The following is a 15,740-nucleotide window of genomic DNA, read 5'->3' as shown; positions in this document are numbered from 1 at the left end:
GACACAGCTGGATCCAGGGGCAGAGATGGCATGATCGGGCAATCAGAATCCCCGCTTGTCCTCTCAGATTGTGTGTGAGTGAGTGTGTGTGTGTGTGCGTGTGGGTACACAAGGTCAGCCTTTGCTGTTGTTCCTTGGGAGCCATTGTTCTGAGCTATCACCTCCCGTTGGTCTGCAGCTCTCCACATAGACTCCTTGGGGTCAGCCAGTGATCCCTGGGGAACACCTGTCTCCACTTTTCAAATGCTGGGGTTATAAGCACATTCCATATGACCCAGGGTCTGGCTTTTTATGTTGGGTCCTGGGGACTGAACTCAAGACCTCCTGCTTTGTATAGCAAGTGCTTTCCCAACTAAGTCGTCTCCCAGATCTTTCCCTCTTGTTATGGTTTGTATATGTTTGGCCCGGGGAGTGGCACTATTTGAACAAGTGGCTCTGTTGGAGTAGGTGTGGCCTTATTGGAGTAGGTGTGTCACTGTGGGTGTGAGCTTTAAGACCCACCTCCTAGCTTCCTGGAAGCCAGTATTCTGCTGGCAGCCTTCAGATGAAAATGTAGAACTCTCAGCGTCTGCGCCATGTCTACCTGGATCCTGCCATGTTTCCACAACAATGATAGTGAACTGAACCTGTAAGCCAGCCCCAATTGAGTGTTGTCCTTATAAGAGTTGCATTGGTCATGGTGTCTCTTTCCAGCAGTAAAACCCTTACTAAGACACCTCTGCTTCTTAACTTGTTTTGTTTTCACCAGGCAGACCTAAATATGGTGACCGCCAGCAGCTCAATCTTAAAATCCAATGAGGTAGAGTTTCACTTGATCACAAGTTTCAACGAAAGCCTCAGATCAGAGCATCAGTAGTCTGTCTGGTGTCACAACTCCCTGTGTATGATCATGGTCAAGGAGATGGAATTTGTTGGCTTAGATTTGTATTATTGGAACTAGTTGACCCTACATGAATGTAAAGTGATAGACTCATAGAAGATTCCCTCCCTTCCTCTTTCCTTTCCTCCCTTCTTCCCCCACTCACCTTCCCTTCCTGCCTTCATCCCTCTCTCCCTTCCTTCCTTCCTTCATTTCATTTTTTGGTGAGATGTCTTGTTATATTGCTCAGTATGGCCTTGAATTCACAATATCTGTGTTCCAGCCTTCCTAGAGGTGGAGTTATAGGCATGTCCTACCACACTTAGCTTGCTTTAACTCTTTTTTAAAGTATTTATTTGTTTGTTTATTTATTTATTATTTATGCTTTATGTGTATCCATGTTTTCCTGCTTATATGTGTTTTCCTGCAGCAGTCCATGGCTGGTGCCTTCAGAGGCCAGAAGAGAACATTAGATTCCTGGGACTGGAGTTACAGATGGTTGTGAGTCCCCATGAAGGTACTAAGAACTGATCAGGATTGGCTGTAAGAGCAACAAGTGCTCTTAACAACTTAGAACCCTTAATATAAGTCTTCATAATATTTGCACACACACACACACACACACACACACCCTCAGCTTTTGTCTTTTGGGACAGTGTCTTGCTGTGTAACTCAGGATGGCCTGAAACTCTTGATCCTTTTGCCCCACCTCCCGAGTTCAGGGATCACAGTGTATGCTGCTATACCCAACTGAGAAAAGAGAGAAACTGCCTTTTGCCTTTGGCTTGCACTCTGCCCTGAAGTGTAGTTTATCTGGAGAGATTGGAGGGAGCTCTGGCCAATCAACATGGGTACATTCTCCTCTGCTTTCCCTTTTACACAATATCTGACCAGTATGTTGGGCAAGACTGTGGTGTATGTAGTGAGTTACAAGCCAATTTTGGAAGCAGAACTCTTTTCAAAGGGCATCCTCCTCTCTGCCTGCCAATCAGATCAAAGAAGCTCTGAACAGGCTGACCTGGGGCAGGTAGGAGAACCAAACCCCAGTCCTGAGAATCCTCTTCCTCTTCCTCCCTTCCCCTTGGGGTCTGTTGCGGGGTCTGTTTCAGGGTCTCTGGCAAGCCTACATTGAAACCCAGCAGGATATATCAAGCTAACTGTCTCTCTACACTCAGTGCTGACTGTCTGTGGCTTCCGTGCCACAGTGATAAGGGACACAGAACAGACACTTAATGAACACATAATGCCATATCCTCTGCACTCATTGTTTCCTTTAACTCCCGTGACAGCCCATGAGATGACAATTATTATCATTTGTACGGGGATGGGAAGAATGAGATGGGGATAGTGTGTGGCTGGCAGGATGCAGAACTGGCGTCAAATGACCACATGCCTCCTTGGAGGTTTGAGGGGTGCCCACAATGGGGCAGGTGCTGCATTTGCTACCATGCCTAGGACTGCAAAATCATTTTGACTTGGCAGAAACCTAGGAAGGAAAGAATCCAGACATCTAAAAGCACATTCTGTGTGAATCCATCTACATCTCAGTATCTATCAACCTATTGTAAATATGCAGAGATAAGAGTCAGAAACAAAAGCTACCCTTCATGCCAAGGTGCACAGAACTTTCTCCTGGGAAAGATTCATGTGCTGGCAATGTTTTGTGTTGGTCTGGGTGAAGATCACACAGGTGCACGAGTATTTAGAAAGCTACCAGGCTGCACCTTTAATGCTCGCGTGATTTATTAAATTTGCTTGTTTTAATTTCAAATTCTACTTTTTTTCCCCCAATTAAAATTTGCTTTTTTTTTTTTTCAGGACTGGTGAGATGGCTCAGCAGGTAAAGGTGTTTGCTGCCAAGTCTGACAACAGAAATTGACCCCCCCAGGACACACGTGTGGTAGAAGGTGAGAACAGACTCACACACACAAGCTGTGGCATGTGCCTCTCCAACACACACACACATACACACACCAAATTTAAAATAGTTATTGAGAAAAGCTCTCACTCTATAGCCTGAACTGTCCTAGAACTCACTACGACATAGTGAGGTTGGCCTCATGTTTATGTCCATCCTCCTACCTCTCAGCCTTTCCAGTGCTAGAATTATAGCATACCTGGCTAATCACAAATGATTAAAATCAAATGTGAGGACATTGTACCAGCAAATTAATCAGTCTAAGATCATTCTATCAGGACTGAAATCTTCCAAGGACTGTGACATGGTCCTCCTGGTACCTAAGCCCAGTGGTGTCTTCAGTGAATCAGGGTGGGAGCTGCACTGTGCAGATTGTCAGTGAGAAAGCTATGTTGCCCCTGGTGGCCTGGGGTGACTTCAGATACTCAGAGCCAGTTTTCAGCAGCCTTACTCTACCAGCCCCTCCATACCTTCATCCTCAGCTCTGCACCTTAACGGCTCCTTCCCTCTCCTCAATGGGTTGATGGCTACAGAGGTACTTCCTAGGGATGGGCCTAGGACACTGACCTAGGCCTGAGCTCATAACTAGGACTGTAGCCAGAGACTTAGTGCAGGAGAAGGAAGCAAGGCCTTCCCAAGGCAATCTGAGCCCCTCTGTCTCCTGCCAGAAAGCCTGCCTGCTGTGCTCAGTGTCTCATGGGACAGTCTTCAGGCTCCCCAGCAAGCCCTCCAGGGGCCACGGCTGTCTATTTAAACATTACCTAGGTCCCTTGCCTTTTCGTTCCTCTATAAACACAGCTTCTATTTTTAGGTTCCTTTGTAAGAGAGACCCTGGGATTCAGGCCAGGGATCTTGGGAGCTAAGAAACCACAGTCCCGGGGGCCAGATCACAGCATAACTGAGTGGGTAAGATGGCAGCAGCCTTGCCATCAGCCAGGATCAGTGTGGCCAGAGGGAGCTCCACTTCCATGGGTATGCAGACACTTGTCAATCTCCCCCCACTCCCTCCACCCACCAAATGCTCTCAACCTGCAGGAATAAGCCTCACTCAAACCAAGCCAGAGCTGGCCACAGATCTTCACTTCAAACTCGGTGGCATCTCTTTTAACCTGAAAGCTTGGGGGAGCTGTGGGCTAGTTATATATGAGGGAAGGGACCAGTGCTCAGATAGAGCTGACCAGGCAAGGAGGCTCATAGGGAACGGATGAACCCACCACCAGCACTTGAGGTGGGAACCCAAATAACTAAGAGGCCCACATTTCTCCTGTTGGGACCAGGCTAAGATATTTAGATTTCATGTGAGACTACAGTAAATAATGATACATTTTTAACAACAAAAAAATAACCTGGCCATGTGATTGGTTGATTGTTGGTTGGTTTGTTTTTTTAAATGTTCAGTGGATCCAAATGCTTGCTGTACACACCAGCCTGAAACCTGAGTTTGATCCCTGTAATTCACCGTGAAAGGAGAGAATTGACTACTGGAAGTTATCCCGAGACCTCTTCATGTGCCCACGCTCGCATGAATACAAAAATAAATAAATAAATAAATAAATAAATAAATAAATATTTAATATTACTTCATATAGGATGATCTAAAGAAGAGGCTGGAGACAGCAAATGTGAGGGGAAGGAATCTAACAAGTATTTGTCAATCACTTACTGTGTGCCAGGCACTGTGCTGGGTCCTAAACACTCCAAGCGTTGACACCCCCAGGAAATGGCTAATGAGGTGAATGACAGAAAGGAGCCATGCTCATCAAGGAAGTCTTGTCTGGCAAGAGCTGTGGGAAAACCCACCTACAGTTTTAAAGATCATTCTCTAAAAGAGTAGACGGCGCTGGGATGGAAAAGGAAGCAGGACGGCCATTCGGAAGGTCATTACCATGTCGTGGGACAGCTGCCGAGAGCAGGGCTGGGCTGCAGGATGGGGTGGAAAGCAGCTGGATTACAGGGCCCTCGTGCAGACGGAATCTGTAGGAAGCAGTCAGTGGATTCCAGAGCCCCTGCCTTGGTGGCGGCCATAACAGGAATATGAAGACTCCCTTCCCCTTCAGGAGGATCTCCTGAACACCCAGTCTTATGATCTCAGCTTTGTCATTCTTTTTCCAGGATCATACACACCTCGAAGCCAAAGACCAAGTCTGTGCTGCTCTGGACGAGCTCTTCCAGGTACAATATGCTCCGTGAACTGTTGCCAGGGGAACAAACATGAACTCTCAAAAAAACATTTGAAACCACCCCACACCGATTTGCCTCCTTTCTCGGCACCCCCCTCACCTCTTCCTTGCACCCCATCGGTGACAGACAGGCCCTAGGGCCCAGGGGTAGAAGTGGCCAGTGGGCACAGTGCCACCTGGAATACTTAAAACATGAATTGCGAGTCAAGTGGCCCCTCTCACAGTTAATCGATGGCGGCATATCCTGATCGCTTTCATTATTATTATTTTCTTATGCATGTGTGATCGGGAGATTTATTGTTGAGGCTACAGAGGCAAAATCAATTATTCATGTTATAAATTAGAAAATGATTTATGTCTACAGGAGACGGGGCCTCAGTGAGCCGAGCCCATTACAGATAAGCTTTGCTGAAAGGACCAAGATTTATCTGTAAACTTCACAAATTGCAGCTCCACAATCCAGTCCTGTTCTCAACCCCTCCCCCCAGGGCACCCATCCCTCTTCCAGAGTCGTTCTGCCTTTTTCTGTCACAGGCTGTCCCCTTGACTCCTGGTTCCTCTCCCTAGTTCCTCTAACTTCTGTTTCTTCCTCTGTCTTGTTTTTCTTATTTGACAAATGTCTCCACTTCGTGCTCATATCTCTTCTGGGGGTCAGACACACTTGCAGCTTCTATACAAACTTTCCAGTTGTTCCCAGGGAGGGGACAGGGAAGTGACAGACTGAGAAGGAATTCTCTAGGGTTTGGTTCATTCACAAACTTTTCGAGGATGAAGGGCTGAATCATATTGCTCAGGATGGCTGAAGGCAATTATTACCCAGCATCCCCTGATGCTTTGTCCCCGCTCTTCTCAGAGAGCTGGGTCAGAAGCAAGGTGACATGTGACCAGCTCGTGGACTTTACATTAATAGGTAAAACTTGATCCTCACTGTACTACCAAAAGTGTGGCCCCAGATCGTCATTGATATTTGTTAGACCTCTGTTTCTCTATACAGAATGGGTTCCTGGCATGAACACCACCTCATTGCACACTGAAGAATCAAGACAGCAATAAGGACATCAGCCTCAAAGCAGTGCGAGACACACAGGGTGTGCCCAGGGTGTTGACTTCACACAGGTGGAGGAGAGACCATGGAGAGAAAGAATTATGGCTCTCCTTGTCTGTCACTCTTGCACTCCATAAAACAGCACAGTTGCCCTGGATTAAAAGGAGAATGTGGGAGCTTGGGTCCTAGGGAGAGGTAGGGCTGTGTCCCAAAGACAGCGTGCCCAGTGAAGTGTCATGGGTAAAGGAAAAAGGGCATTTCTCCCCACAAGAGGAAAAACAGTGCCATCGGCTTGCATCCTAAGAACCTGTGGGTCAGCTTGCTCTTGTTCCCTTACTGCTGCCCACACCCCAGTCAAATAGGGATTGTCTTATAGGGATTGTCATAGTCCCCTCGCTCACCCCACAGGTTGCTGTATTGAGTGAAAGGGGGAACGTCTTAATGGTGGTGACAACATTGCATAATTTTTACTGCATTGTGTTGGAGGAACAATTGCATGGAGAGAGAGAGGGAGAGAAGGAGAGGAGGGAGGGAGAGAGAGAGGAGGAGGGAGAGAGATGGGCGGGGTGGGAGGGAATATGAGCGAGCACTTCAGGCTTTTGGAGGACAACCACAACAAGAATCCACTTAAGAAGAATTAGTCTCTTAAATGATCCAGTAAATGCTCTTAGGATGCCTTGGAATGGCCCCAAAGCCCTCTGGGAATTCTTCACACTTCCCAAGGACTGTGTGGCAGCTCTGCCAGGCCACTGACACCTGAGTCCTGGCCCCACAACCTCACCGATCTGAAGCTACTACAAGGGCACGGGCAGCTCTCATATGCAGCTCAGTGCCAGGCAGGAAGTATTGACCACACAGAGGCTACCGTTTGCTATATGCCCATGCCCCCAGGTCCCTTTTATAGGAGGAGAGCAACTCAGGCAGTGTGTACAGTCTAGTGGAGGGGACAGATACAAAGTATACACAGCAGTCTCTAAATTGAAAATACTGAAAAAAAAAAAAACAAAATACTTGTGCAGGGAATAAGGATGAAAAGTAAAGACCCCCCCCAGGCAGGGGACAAGCTCTAAACTAGCGAGTTTCTGTGACTCACCTCCAAGGGAACTCATATTAAAAAACAGAGCCCCTTCTTTTTGCCCCCCTGAATGATCGTGAAGATCAGATCTCAGGTTTTCTTCATTCCATAAAGTCTCCCCAGAACCCTAGACTCTTCCCTACTTCCATGAACTAGCCCTCAGAGATTATCCTAAAATGTGAATGTAACTGTTCTCAGCATCCCCAGGCTGTTTCCTGAATTCCGGATACCCTTCTTGCCTGTATCCTGTGGTATGGTCCCTAAGTGTCCTGCATTGACCCAGGCAAGAGCCAGCTTCAAGAACTTCTGGAAAGACATGAGTCTTTCTTCTTGGTGATTTTAGGGTATGTGTTAGCTAACTGCTCTATCCAAATACTTGGTTTTTTCTTTGTTGTTGTTGTTGTTTTTGTTTTGAGAGGTCTTAGTAAGCATCCCTGGCTGATTTTGAACTCACTGTAGTTCAGGCTTGAAATACTTACGCCTCAGCCTTCTCAATGCTGGGGTTATGGGTACATGCCATATTCCAACATGCTCAGATTGGCAGTCTTTTGATGTTTTTCTTAAACTGAACAATAAGCCTCAGACTTGCCTCAGCTCCAGGGATATTCTCACTGAGCCAAACCACTAGATTCAACTTGAATTCTTTCATTTGAATCTCCAAATAACTAGAATATCAGATCTTTCTCTCTGAATCCCCATTTCCTTAAACTGAATTAGGAGATAACCACTCCCTCTTGTTGTAGCTCCCTAAGATTGAAACATTCTATCCTGCAGGAAGCTCCTCAAACAGAAAGGTAAACAATTCAAAATAGCTTCAGGAAGTCCCTGAAACTGACTAGATTCACTAGGCCCCTCCATACCAGAATAGGCAATAAAAGCTGAGCATACCCTCTCAGACAGAAGGAAACTGAGCTTTGAAGTCGACTCTGAGACAAAACCAATTGCCTGGAAGATGCAGTACAAACCAAGCTTCCTAGGAGAGGTTTAGACGAGAGTCACTTGGAAAGGACAGTCTCCAAACTGTTGAGCTGTCTGCAGGCTATACAGTGTGCCCCAGGTTCCCAGCTTTTGTGAGCTGTCACCCATGCTGGAATGGGCCTTGGTGATGCAGCTTTCTTTGAGTCCTTTCTGCTCCTGTAAGTAACCCCTCACCAATACTTCTGTAAGTAACCCAATAAAACTCACTGATTGTCCAAATTGGATTTTGGTGGTATCTGTACTTTGGTCTGTCATGGGATTCCATACCTGGGGTGAGTAGACACGTGTGTTGTCTACACCTCTTCCACATGGGCAATGCCTATGGTGCAGCTCAAAGTCAGGAACATGGCAGAGAAGGTTTTTTGTTTTGTTTTGTTTTGTTTTGTTTTGTTTTGAAAAGAAGCTCATGCCTTTTTTCTATCAGAACCACTCACTCATTATGGGCTGTCCCATCTTTATGCCTTTCCTTGCTCTTCACTCAGCATCAATACCCTGTTGGAATATCATGCCTCAGCTCAGACATAGCCTTTAAGTTCTCATGGGGAAGGGAACAGCACACTGTGCATGGAGAGATCTAGGCCTGGGTCTTGGCTTTTTAATAACTCTCTGATGTCACCCAAGACACTCATAGAGCCCTAAGCATCCATATGTCTATTTTATTTGCTTGATTTTGAGGCATGGTCTCACTATAGAACCCAAACCTGTGCACCACTATACTGGGCAGTATCTCTTTATCTTAACCCAGCTTAAAGGGACCGATGATGCTGAACCCAGACAAAGAGATGGGGAGCAGCATTTCAGTATGTGACCAGGCTTTTCAGGAGCCACCCAGCATGCACTGGGACAAAGACTTGATGCTAATGTAGAATGGAGTAAACACACCAGGGATGAGGATACTTGGGGAAAGGCACCATGGGGTCTTTCTGTCCAGGAAGGAAACTGGGGACTTGGGAGAGAGAGAAAGTAGCAGATACAGATACACAGCAGGGGCCAGTAGCTGCCCTGGGAGACCAAGCTGCTATGATAGGAATGGAACGCCAGCTCCTGCTAGAGAGGAAAGTGCAGGTTGATGAACTAGCTTTGGCAACGCTTGGTTACCTTGTCCTGCCAATAAAGTCACCAGGATTGAAAAATGGAACCAGCTCCTTCCCTTGTCCTTGTCCTTGGGTGTTCTATGTGTCTGAGCTGTGTCCTTTACGCTGTCAAGTTTCCTTGGCTGCCCCTCACTCCTAGGTGGTGGAATGCCCACCCCCCCAAGCCCTCCTCCCATCTAGGTAATGTAGCTGCTCTTTAGTGGGTGTTAAAGGTTTGCATGGGGATGGAACTGAAGATGTCTGAATCACAGGGGAGGGGCCTGGAACTGAAGATGTCTGAATTAAAGGGGAGGTACATCAGTTAGAAAGGAAAGGGCCCTTTTGAACTCTCATACCAAGAGACGGGTACCCGTGAATATTTGAAGGCTAAAAGGTCTCAATTCAGAGAACTTACTAGGACAGATACAGGATACAGTAGTTCCAGCATCAAATATGGGCTCTGCTGCTTGGTAGCTGTGTGACCTTGGGCAAAGTAACTTAATCTCTCTGGGCGACAGTGTGCTCATCTGAGAATCCAGGGGAATGATGTATAGCTTACAGAGTTCCTTGTAAGGAGTAGATAAAGTTATTTGCTTAACACAGTGCCTGGCATTTTTATGACTGCTTCTTAAGTGGTAGCTGCTATTATTAATAATAATAATAATCATCCCAGCCAAAGTTTCCTGCTTTTTCTCTAAACCACGTGGGAAGGCCAGGAATTAGAGCAAAGCAAACAGAAAGAACATAAGATTGACATTAGTGAGATAATTTCGGCTGAGAAGAAAATGTGCTCATGCAAGGAGTAGACTTGTTGAGAACTTGAGAGTCCTAATTCAAATCCCCTTTGGCATGCCATCAACCAGGTCGGTGGGCATTAGGATGGAGTAGCCCCAAGGTTGATCTTGCCCAGCTCAGGGTTGGGTACTCATGGGGTCTTCAAAAGACTCCAGCTGGGAGTCAGGAAGAGAAAAACAGAAACGAGGCCTGGGCTTTTCCTCTCTCAAAGGATCTCTTAAACCTCAGTGCAGAAGCCTAGCATGCATGTAATAAATGCTTAATACGGTTTTTGTTGCTTGGAAGGAAAGAAGATCGGAGGATGTGCTGGAAGAAGCCTAGAGGAGAGGAAGAAAGAGAGGCGGGTGCTACAGAGGAGGCGCCAGTAGGGACAACCTGGCAGGGGTTGGGTCTGACCCACACCTGCCCCCTACCTGAGGTACCCACCAAGTGAGCATTCCGCTCCGTCCGAGGTTTGTTTGGGTGTGTTCTCACCTAATCAGTCCTCCCCATGCTCAGGGAATCTCGCAGCTGGTCCAAAGCTCAGCTGTGCAGATGTTGGCGAAGCCCCTGAGTCCCCCTCCCCTGCATCCCCAGGCCTCAGGTGGCCATGTAGGTAGAAGCTAAGGCCCCCAGATGCTCCCTGCCTCCCTCCTCCACTGACCCCGTGCATCTTTTCAGCTGCCATCTCGGCTGCTCTCCTTGCTTCACTGCCCAAGCAGCTCATTGCTGTGCTCGCTGTCCCTCAGGCTTTGGAGCCGTCCACGTCCATGCCTTTGCGGTTTGGCCTGCTTCACCCTCTGAGACAGCCCGTGAAACCTTCCCCATCCACCTGCCCGCTTGTAACTGGCTCTTCCCCGCCCTGCTCCCTGCCCAACCCACCACCACTACAAGGAACTTTCCATTCCCTGGGTAGTGGTTCTACTTATTAAATCAGAGTATCGGCTCCTGTACTCTCTGGACACTGAGAGACACCCGGGGTGGAAAACTGCCCCCACTAAGGCACCTCTAAATTTAGTCACATCCTTGGACCAGAACATTCTCTACTCCTCTTGTCACCCTGTGCCCTTCTTCTCCTGCCAAAGCCGATAGATAATGCGACTATAATTTCCTGTATTTCTTTGTCTTTTGCCTTAGAGATAGGACAAAAGGAGACATTCAGATGCCGCCTCCTCCATGAGGCCTTCCCAGAAGTCAACTTTCAAAATAACTCACTTTGCTTACAACACTTCAAAGAGTCCCAGGCTTCCTGCATGACTCAGACATGTGTCTTGTCTGCCCACCCCACCCAGCACTAATTTTAGGACAGGGACCCTCTTACTCATCCCTGCTTCCTTGCTTGCATCCGGTTGCCAGGCACCCTGCTCCCTTAGAAGCTGACTAGTCCTATGGTTAAGAAAGATGGTGTTTCAGGCTCCTAATCCCCCCAGGAAGGAGCAATGATCTGGCTGTTTTCTTCTCCAGTCCTGTGGGTCTCAGATGCAGAAGGGACCGTATCCACCTTATGACCAATTCCCATCTGTCACTGTGTCTCATAGTGGCTGTTTCCCTGTGTACCTGTGGTTTGTGGTTTGTGAGTTATCTACTAGGACCGTAGGATCTTTTTACTCCCCATAAGTCTGTACCCAGCGGGTGCTCTCCTGTCCCACACATGCACGCTCAGATGCGTATATGCACATATCTTCATCCATATAGTTTATTTCTTCCTACTTAGAGAAAAATGCACAGTTTGCCTCACTTTCATGTGTAATTACCAGGAGGTTATCTCCTGTGGGGCAGTGGTCATCCATTTCCTATGTCCACTTTTCATTGTTAATGTCCTAATGACACTTGAAAGTTAAAAAAAAAATCTCAGCATTTGCTGGGTGGTGGTAGTGCATGCCTTTAGTCCCAGCACTTGGGAGGTAGAGGCAGGCAGATCTCTGAGTGAGTTTCAGGACAGCCAAGAGCTCAGATTACACAGAGAAACTCAGTCTTAAACAAACAAACCAACTTCTTAGCACTTTATGCCCCTTCTATAGCCTTTCTCTATACCCATCAGCCAGTTGGTTCCTGGGAGTGTTTCAGAACCACCCTTGCCACTTCATGTTCAGAGTTGCCATGGACGTGTTCTAGGTCTCCATCCCATCTTGGTTCAAGGCCATCCCTCAAGGATTCTGGAAATAAAATGAGACATCGTAATCCCAACTTCTGATGTTAGAGGTGGGGAACCTGAGGTTCAGGAGTGAACTAATTGCTCAATGCTATGCTAACAAATTTAACATCCCAAGACTTCAGGGTCCCTTGCCTTGTGTAACTCTGTTTGTAGTACCTCTCATGGTGGTACAGGGCATGGCACTTAACAAGCACAGGCATAGTGGACAGAACCAGGTTTTAAGCAGGGGCCCCTGACCGCTCCAGGCTCTTTATACCTGCCAGTGCATAGACTGCCAGACCTGTCTCCAGCCTCTGCTCAGTCCTTTCCATATGAACTGTGCTCAACATCTAGTTGGTGCATCCTTGGTAGACTGTGTGCCTCTAAACCTAACATGGTTACCTACACACATGGGTATCATACTTCTTCCTCTAAGACTACATTGTCATCAAGCTTTTCCAGAAACGAAACCCTGACTAGCGTATCTTGTTGAGGGTGACGCAGACATCCTAAATCCATGAAAACCCAGACATCTTCCTGGCAAAAGAATCAATTAGCCAGTGGTGAACAGATGCAGGAGAGGTACAAGACCAGACAGTGGGAGGGAGAGGAGCTAGAATTGGGAAGCCTTCGCCTAGTCCCAGGAAGCAGAGACAAGAGTTGGGATCTAATCCACAGGAAATCTGTGTCACAAGAAGGGCTCCCGAGAAAGAGGCTGGCTAACCATGCTCAGCTGTTGGACTGGAGACCAGCAGGTGTTTCACACAGATGGTGTCTCCACTGAGTGTTTTCCTGTCTGGGTGAGCTGTGCTACCAAAGAAGGACTGTCTGAAGAGCCTCCTGATGTCTTTGGTGGGACATCCAAGGCTAAGGTTCCTTTACTAGGCTACTGGAGCTGCCATAATATGGTGCTTCAGATGGTGACTCAGAGGCAGCAATCTAGGGCTGGAAAGGTGGCTCAAGCAGGTACAGGAGCTTGCCACAAACCCTAAGGGCCTGGGTTCAATCCCTGGAACTCACATGGTGGAAGGAGAGAACTGACTCCAACAAATTGCCCTCAGACTTGGCTATGTCATTTGCTTTGCCCAATGAGACGAAGCAAACATATTTGTTAACAGAACGTGCCTATATGTTCCAATGTCTTGTACACCTGCGTTTGTTAGTCATGTGCCTCTGCCATGCCATGAGATGCACCTGTGCTAGCCTGCTGGGCATTCATTAACTCCTTTGTCTCATGTGTCCCAATCATTCAAGCCATCAGATTGAGGCTATCCTAGACTGGCCAACAGCAGGCTAGCCTCCCTAGAAAGGGGGGGGGGACCTGCAGGCCCTCCATTCAGCCGAGTCCAGCTTTAGTCACTGGCCCATGACAAGATAAACAAATGCTTACAGTGTTAAGCTTTGGGGTACTGGGGTATTTTGCTAGTTGGCATTACCTCTCTGTGGCAACAGGAAGCTGATGTGGGACACAAAGCAAGACAGGAAGAATCCAAGCCCCAGACAGGAGTCAGTCACTCAGAAGCTCTGGAACGTGAGGGACTTGGAGACTAAGACACTGATAAACCAGCCTAGTCAGAGGCTTCAACCCCACATCATCTTCTTCCCTGCCTTCTGTCTCCATCTTTTTCTAAGCTTTGTCCTTCACCACGGCTCCGGTCGGTTCTTGTGCACCTGCCTGACTCTGGCACTAGATTGCATATGCCCTGGCTTATCCATCACTGTCTCTCCTCTCTCCATGTCCCAGGAGGGAGAGAAACATGCTGCACTGAAGCCAGAAGCCCAGGGTCTAGGTCTGCTCTGCCAGCTCTAACCGAGTGACCTTGGGCAGCACTATCCCCATCTCTTCATCGGTGAAGTGGGAGCTGGGGAGTGTGACATCTAGGTCCCCCCAGGCCCTGTGTAACCCCAGGTTTTTTGTTCCTCGCAGGTGCTGTCCTTTGCCCTCCACTCTCTGGCCCTTGTCCTTGCTTTCAAGTCTGTATGCAGTTGGTTCCAGCTACTCAAGGAACAGAGAATTAAAAACCCATGCGTTTCTGGTGTCATCTATTATCAGCTTCCCCTCATCATCTATTAGGAAGGAACATTCCCCCTTATCTTCGCTTGTTCCCAGTGTATTTTAAAGAATGTTTTTTCTATTTCCTTTTATGAGTTTTGCAGGTCGCATCTCATTTCTTTCTTTGATTTTTCTCTTCTTCTGCTATAAATTCTAGCGATTTCTTTGTTCTCTTCTTGGGTGATCTGGCCAAGCTTCCTAATTTTGCCTTTCCAACTGGCAGAGCTGTTCCCTCTGCAGCTTTTTGCCTGGCCAATGAGATTTGTCCTTTATCACTTAACCAATCTTGTTTCCTGTTGGAAATTTTTTTTCTTAGCTTTTTAATTAATTCTTATGCTGGAGAGCTGGTTAAGTTACAGCCTGGCAAGTTAACCAGTGGAGTGACCTTGGGAAGGTCACTTTAGTATCCCAATGCCTCAGTTTCTTCACCTGTGAAACAGGAAAGCCATGCCTGCCCTTGTTCTCTGCAAAGCTGTTTTGAAGATCTGAAGGGGATGTGGTCGGACAGCCTTTGGTCAATGGCTGAGAAGTGGACATGCTTGATCATCTACATTAGAATAACAAGTTCTGCAGTTACTGGGCAAACCAAAATTCAACAGACCAAGGCCTCTTGCTTTCCTATACCTAGATTCCCATAGCCCCTCTGCTTCACAGAAGATGAAAAGTACACAGGAAGCCCTAACATGACTGTCTTGGGCTGTTCTCACTGGGTGTTTGACATTGTTGTTTTGTTTTGTTTTGTTTTTGTCTTGCTTGATTCCTCGTTGTCTCTCTTCTGGTCTTTAGGAAGTTCCTTCCTTGCTTCAGGAGACCCTAAGTGTGTCATCCACATACCCCATGTACCTGACCCTCCCCACAGGGGAAGCCATGAAGTTCAGGTTGACCCATTGGAGCATGTGCAACATTTAGCCTGGGTGGGGCCACTGAGAGTTTCACCTGGGATTGATGTTCAGAGATGGAAGAGAGAAGATATTTTTGTGTTGGTGTTGTTAAGCAAAGGAGGGTGTAATTCTGGGAATCCTAGAAGCCATCTTGTTTCCATGTTCAAAGGAAGAGGTCTGGAAAAGAAGGACAGAGTCTTGATGATAGAATACAATCTCTTTCTCCACAAGGTTCAGCCAATCTGAAGCCTCATCCACAGCAGACTTCCAGGTCCCCTGAGCTAATGACATTTTTCCTTGGGCATAATGAGACAGGGAAACTGTTACTCTCTGAAAGATGTCTGATGAGCTTTCAACACACATCTCAGATAGTTCTAGAGTCTCTCCTCCCTCTATTAGGTGTTGTCCCAGGGACAAGGGGGCACCTAGAAAAGGGGGAAGCGAAGGGGCTGAACTTCTCCTTCAGAGTTCCAACAGGCACATAGTCATTCTCTTTCCTCCCCAAGGTGAAGAAGAGGACATTCCCATTGGGTCAAAAAGATGGAGTAAGGGCCTGGGCTTTGAAGGAAAACATGAACCTCCACACTGTGCCATTATTTATGACCTGTGATGTCAGACTCATGTCCTCGCTTGGTGGCAGTCTTGTGAACTGTTAGAAATAATGTATAGATGAAGCCTGGTTTATAGTAAGCATTCGATTAATGAGAGCAGTTAAGAAAGCTTCCCCAATTGTTCCTTTCATTAGTTTACTATTTTAAAATTTTTATTAT

The 15,740-nt window shown here is 47.2% G+C and overlaps 2 long non-coding RNA genes across 2 annotated transcripts; both read left to right on the top strand.

The window, feature by feature from the left end:
- Positions 1–1,784: 1,784 nt before the first annotated feature.
- On the top strand, positions 1,785–5,046 carry LOC115029993. The gene is made up of 3 exons (XR_003835583.1): positions 1,785–1,886; positions 2,678–2,766; positions 4,890–5,046. It is a non-coding gene; the product is annotated as an uncharacterized LOC115029993 (long non-coding RNA).
- A 1,547-nt stretch (positions 5,047–6,593) lies between these two features.
- LOC115029992 lies at positions 6,594–14,089 on the top strand. Its single transcript, XR_003835582.1, has 3 exons — positions 6,594–7,421; positions 10,209–10,375; positions 13,964–14,089. It is a non-coding gene; the product is annotated as an uncharacterized LOC115029992 (long non-coding RNA).
- The last annotated feature ends 1,651 nt before the right edge of the window (positions 14,090–15,740 follow it).

This window comes from Mus caroli, chromosome 19 (assembly GCF_900094665.2).
Source record: "Mus caroli chromosome 19, CAROLI_EIJ_v1.1, whole genome shotgun sequence".
Lineage (NCBI taxonomy): Eukaryota > Metazoa > Chordata > Mammalia > Rodentia > Muridae > Mus > Mus caroli.
Note: the sequence above shows the minus strand (reverse complement) of the source record. Positions and strands in the feature narration are given on the sequence as shown.